This window comes from Populus alba, chromosome 17 (assembly GCF_005239225.2).
Source record: "Populus alba chromosome 17, ASM523922v2, whole genome shotgun sequence".
Lineage (NCBI taxonomy): Eukaryota > Viridiplantae > Streptophyta > Magnoliopsida > Malpighiales > Salicaceae > Populus > Populus alba.
The window spans coordinates 9,172,370-9,179,332 of NC_133300.1; the positions used below are offsets into that span (position 1 = coordinate 9,172,370).

Genomic DNA, 6,963 nt, shown 5'->3' on the forward strand with positions numbered 1-6,963 from the left:
TACAAGCTTGGTCCCATTGAGGGGTTTTCCAGATGAGAATGTCACCGTAAAAATTTTCTTCCTTCACGTCCACATATCCTTTACTTTTTAATACCTACAAGGTTAATTACAATTACGACTTAGCTTTTGCTTCCACCTTGCCAAAGATGTTTAAAGTTTTGACAGTGTAAAGATCTTTCTTGCTTGCGTGGATAACCCAATATCAAAGATTTAAATAGTCAATACCTATCCTCTCACAGATTATCTAAACATTGGTTTAAATCCCTTTTTTAAGTAGAAAGCAGCAAATATCAGTTCTTGACAATGAAAATCAGTTGATCAGTTTACCTACAATAAATTCACAACATGATTTTCTCCTCTACAAATATTTAATCCCACTAAGTGTATTAAACTTGATGTATATGACAACTTTTTTCGAATTTGCACTTGATTATTAACCTTCTCATTCAAAAAGAAAAGGCCAAACCAGAAAGTAAATGCTTAAAGAACACAGGATATATTTACACAGCACCCACAACAAAAGAACAAAAAAAACTTACATGAACGATATTTCAAATCAGATTGCCTAATAAGCAAATAAAGGAAACATAAGGGGCTCTTTGGATTGTGGTTATGAAAACAAGTCTACGTAGGATTCCATAACTAGAATTATCAAACAATTTATACAGCAAGAATTTTAGGTAGAGGCTTTTGGTGTTAATTTCCACATGCTTCTTAGTTTTTACTACTATTACTTGAGAAAAAAAGGCAAAACAGTATTTCCATAAATTTTATAATCTATTCATTTTAATTAAACATCATTTTTATCATTTAGAAAAACAAACAAACACTCTCAATGACACATTACCGAACTATTTTCACACCCATGCCACAACAATGACTACAGCAACAAGCAAGACAAAAGCCAACATCTTTTGGACCAAAGTGCTATGTTTGAAAAAAATTTCATCCTACTCAAAAAAATGACAGACAATATAGCCGTGAGTCAATCAGATAAAGCACTGGAGAGCACTAAGGTACATACCAGTATCTCATAGAAGAGCCTGGCACTCTCTCTCTTGGTTCTTCCTTCCAAAATTCGCAATAAATTTAGAACTTCCTCCTGTCTTCTTTTCTTCTGTATCAGAAAACTTGCATGCAAGCATTTCACTGCCACTCTGTCAAGTAAATTCAATGGAAAAAAATTGAAGCAAGAATCAGACATTGACGCTTCAGATGAATGAGAATATTGCAAACCTTTATCATACCTGGTTCTTTTCTGACCACCCATCTGCAATACATACAAAGATGAGAATCCCATGTGTGGTGATCTGAATGGTCAAAACAAAACAAAAAAGTGGACAAAAAATTGACTTGTCATAGTTCTTACAATGCTCCTGGTTATCTCCAGATGTATTCATGTCCTGGAGAAAATAGAAAAAATATAATATATCAGTTCAATAAGCTTACACCCAGATGTATAAGAATCTGAGAAGGATATTAATGCACATAATGCCTGGCATGATATTTTGACTTGTCTTCGTAAACTTTACCATTGTCACTGCTTTACCTCATTAAGCAGATTGAAATCAAGTTCTTGATCCAGGCTACGGCAAATTTCTTTCTCAACAGTTTTGGACCTTAGTCCATCTGCATCATAAATATCAGGTCTCTCAGGGCTCTCAAAAGACCTCACCAATGTTGTGCACTGAATAGGTGTTTCTGGAGCAATTGCCATTTGCTCTAAAGAGCCACCAGCAGCGGGAGATTCTGCTATATCTAACTTTCCAGGACGTTCCAAAGTTTCAGTAAATCTAATAGCAGAAGGAGATCCAGACACATTTGACTTCTCTAGAGTCTCCACAGTTTCAACTGATCTTCCAACAGTATAAGATTCTGACATGTCCGAAAGTTCCATGGTCTCAACCAATCTAGCACTAGTAGGATATTCAGACACAAACTTTTGTGGAGATTCCAAGATCCCAGCTGATTCTTGAATCAACATATTTTCTGCAGTTTCCACAGTTTCATCTAATCTGCCAACAAGAGGAGATCCTGAAACATTTAACTTTTCCAGATGCTCTGTATTTTCCACTGTCCCTCCAATGTTTTGAGACTCTGAAGCATCCAACTTTTTGGAAGGTTCCTCGATTTCAACTGATCCACCAACACTCTTGACTGTTTCTGGAATTTGTAATTTCTTTGTGCGAAAGAGGGATCCAAGCTCTAGTGAAGCACCTGTTCAAAAACAAAGTTAAAGAGGACAGCACAAGTACTATGCTACAGAGGAAATGACAATGCTTAACTTACAAGGAATCAGAGGTTCCAGGAAAAACTTGTCATGATTGGAAAAATCGACAGGCTTTCCAGACAGCAAAAAGCAGTACGAGGAAGCTTTCTTCGTTTGGACACCAAGTCACCTGTGTTTTCTATGCATTCCTTAATTACGCTGTAAAGTTGAACAGGAATGTTATCCACCCCTAACATTGGTCATTTGACTTTTCAGCAACTTAATTCCTCATAACACTCCCATTGTGTTCTTAAAAGTCAAGTTTTAAGTGTGCAATCATGTCTTTCTAATTGATGGTGTTAAGTTAAACAGAAATGGCAGGACATAGGACTAAAAGTAATATCATTTTTTGTTCAGAAACATATTATTATAATCAGTTCTACATGGATACCCAACTTAAATTGTATGACACACATGAAAGCTTTAGAGCTTTAACTATGGAAGAATTTAGTTGATGTGAGAACAGCCTTGTAAACATTCGAAATCCATACCTCCTACATATTAAAAACCATCATTTAATATACTGCAACATAATATTTTATTGTACCAACTTGTCTCACCAGAGCATGATATTTGTGTTCAAAGGAAAAGGAGTAGCCATATTCAATAATGATAATCCATATTTTCTTTCATGATGTAATATAGCAGAAGACAATTGATATGGACAAGGCATTGAATCGGACAATAACTCTAGTCACATCCATAGATTAACAATCAGAAATAACCTCGATTGAACACATGAAAATAATGCAAGTATGAATGAAAAATGACATACTTATTAGGAAACACTACCACATCATCAAAGAAACACTTTCTTTTCCTGAGAACACGAGCATGCTCCTTAGCAGCCGGTGTAGAAATAACCATAAACTCTGGTGTGTTAGCTCCTGCATGGCGGAGATTTTTTGAATAAACATATTTGTCAAGAACTTAGCCAACAAAGATATACTATAATTGTGCAACCATTTTCACCTAGATCTGCAAACTACCACCCACATCCTCTTCCCATCTCCCAATCTACTCCACCACAAACAAAAAAGGGTAAGCAAAAAGAGTCCATCTATGCTATAACAGGCATAAAATATGTGATTTAAGACATACAACAATCCAATTATTAACGCTGGTAAGTTATTTATACCTCACATGTTCACAAAATAAATGTTGCAAAAATCCCAGCTCAAAAAGATAAGATTAAATTGTGTATTAAAATTTGTTAGGCAATTATAGAAAATTATCAGTTATTCCTTCCCAATAAATTTTTTATTTCTATCAGGAAAAAAAAATTAGAGGAATTAGATCCTGAAAGGTTATGAGAAACATGAACTCAAAATCCTCTTCACCTGAAACATCTTTGAACTTGGATTGAGGAGTAGCGTCAAGTTTTATATACAATGGGTGATCTTCCGAGACAAGTTGCTGCTTTCTTTTTCCCAATGTTGTTGTTTTCTGGTAAACTTGTGTTCCCTGCATTGCTCTGATGCTCTTCATTAAATGGTCTAGCATGTTCTGGAGGCTCCTCAGCCGCAAGAAATGTATTAGCATCCATACATTCTTCTTGAAAAAATCTACTCTCTAGAAGCTTCTCTATGGATACTTCTACATCAGACACATTACCATCATTTAAAAACACTTTGCGTTTCATTTTCTGATTGTTCCACACCAGGAACCTCTTTTTTGCTGCTCCTCAGATTGGTGATATAGCTTAGCAAGCTTTCCAGGTTCTTCCTCTACCCCACCAAACATTTCAAGGTTCAGAGATGCTTCCTGACAGACACTGTCATCACATAGCTTCAGCACACTCATTCCTGTATGTGTTTCATCCGAACCTATCTTATCTGGAACCTTTGAGTCCTCCTCATCAGTTAGATGATCTTCAACAAATGATTTTCTAGTGTTTGTAGGCTCCTCCTCAACCTCAAGAAACATTTCAGGGTCCTCACATTCATGATGAGAGAGCATACTGCCTTGAAGCTTCTCCATGCTTGCTTGTAGAGTGCTTCCACTACACAATGTGCCTTGCTCCATAACATCCACCAAATGAGATGAAAAAACACTGCAACATGAGTATAAAGTGAGTAAATGTTGAAAACATTGTAACATCCTAATTGACATATGAACAGGGGGTGGGGTGATGGAATTGCAGGAAGGCATCTAGAACAACAGAAAAAGGAAACTTTAAGTTCAAGTTTCATACTCTTCATTCATACTGTAACCTGCAGACCAAGTATCTCCACAGACAGCAAATTCCTCACAGTGATCCTTCAAATATGATAATATTAGTATTATAGGTACACAGATCTGTAGGAATTTAAAAGAGAAAGTAAATGTACAAATCTTATGAAAACTATCAAGTTGGAGTAGTAATGCTGATCAGAAAAAAATTTACAGCCTTTAAAAATCGTTAACACAAACAAAAAAGAAGCACCTTGCAAGAATCCAAAATGGAAGGACTGACCTATAGATGTTAAAACGCTCAAAATTCAGATATAATCTTTTAAGATAAATCTGATTGTCTAGCAGATACCTGGTTTAGAGAATATTTCCCTACACCCCCTAGTTTTCCACATGCCATCTGTTGCATTAACAATTAAAAGGGTTAATATCTGAAGTAGAAAGAAGCATAAGAATTAACTAAACTAAAAACATTCAAAAATTTTAAAGAATTATTTACATGGAGATTCTCACTGATGTTATGTAAACAACTGAAATAGACTGAAGTATTAATTAAACAAGGAAACTCCAATACCTTTAAGTGTAATTTCTTCACGGGGCATCACATTGCCTCTGGGAGGTAGAAGAAATATGAATATAAAAACCAATCAATAGAACAAAGAAATGATTAAGCTCTTCAGCCCACAGATAAATAGACCATATAGCTTACCCACTAGTATCTTCAATAATCTCCAGATCAAAAGCATCAAGTTCAAATCTTTCTGGTAGAGTAATAGAGAAGTAAGGTGCTTGCAAGGTTTCCACAAGTATCCCATCTTTATTACAGAGCACAAAGTCCTTGACGTTAAGAAGAACTTTGTTGCAGTCATCAAACAGATATTCAACTTTTTTGGAGTATATTCTGACTACACCAAGAAGAAGGTAGGCCAGTACTCTATATGTAACAACATCAAACCCATCTTGCAAAATTTATCTGTTTAAAAAGACATAATGGAAAGCCAGGATGTTATACAGAAATAATGACCCACAATCATAACTTTTGAGACCAGCATTCAAACAGTAACTGTCATATCTACAGCCATATTCCAAATATGTTATTTTGGGTTTAGTTTATGAAGAATTTGTTATTTTACGACCACATATTTAGGAAGAAACTTGAAACTTAAATGGAAGAAAATTTTTCCTCAATATATTATCTATTGGGTTTAGCTTTTTTCCATTTTGGCACCTAATATAAAGCAGCCTAATTTAAAAAATAAAAAGTTTGAAGATAGGGTTCTTATTCTTTAATCAAATAAATAGAAAGTTCAGTATTTTTTGGTTGTGTTGTGTTCCTCATCACTTGGCTCTATGCTAATATCAGCACACAGACAAGGTGCTTTTACATTAGAATCAATGTCTTGTGAATGTCTACAATCCTGCAAGAGATACCAAAGGATATTCAACAGATTTAATTCTAAACAAAATCTGAATCACCTTAGATTTGACCACTGCTATTTGCATACAAACAACAGAATATGCAGCTTGAAAAGATAAAAAAATGAAATCATACGAAAAAGGTAACTTTTTAGCTTACATTTACAGCAGCTGATCTTATAGGCTTTTCCATTCAATAAAATTTAAATGCGCTTGGATTTGCTTTTTTCCTTTTTCCTATAGATTGCTTTCTGATTATAAGTTCTCAAAAAGTGGGCATGTGAAACTGATTTTGCACCAGCATTTAGGACCCCAATATGAATTGATTAAAGCATAAACTCATCCAGGCTTCAACTAAGTGCAGAATAGTTCACATTTTGCCTGTTCATGAACTCAGAGACCTATATATTGAGGTTGATCTATCTCTAGAGCGCTTATAAATTCTCACAGATACTGAACATAGCTTGAAGTTGAGCATATAAGCATATAACTTCATAGTCATACCAATATATAGTGATCCCCATTTGATTACCAAGGCTGCCTATGGACCATTATTGCCTAGCCTACAATATCTCCTCTTTAATTTTGGTTCACTACACTTGGTTATCAACTAGACCACAAACCAGACACTTTTTGAGCATGCTTTGGTCATTGAATCCAAACTTGCTGCCCTTTAATCCTCAAATATTTAAACATGTAAAATGTAAAATTGTGCATGCCTGAACCAAATATTTACTCTTCACTCAATTGATAGCTTCTATCTGCTACAAAGTACAAGATAGTTGGAAGTAACTTTACATTATAATTCTCCTAAATGAAAAGTAATATAAAGAGCATAGAACACCATTTTAACTAGCATAGTCCCAATCCTCTTTTGGTGGACAAAAATCAGTTTTATATGAAATGTGGATCATTGCAGTCTATTATTTATCTCTTCGCATGACAACTATCCACAGCTTGACACAGATAAGAGATTAGCAAAGTCCAGCGGCAAAGATAAACCTTTCCATATTAAACATGTTCATTGATATTGTCCAACATCATCTCCCACACTCTTATATCCACTTCTCTAGGCAGTACCAAGAAAGCAAACAAACTATTGCGGG

At 35.0% G+C, this 6,963-nt stretch overlaps 1 pseudogene; it reads right to left on the minus strand.

Annotated features, from left to right (window-relative positions):
* Window positions 1-1,253: 1,253 nt before the first annotated feature.
* On the minus strand, window positions 1,254-5,253 carry LOC118053888 (uncharacterized; annotated as a pseudogene).
* Between the last annotated feature and the right edge of the window lie 1,710 nt (window positions 5,254-6,963).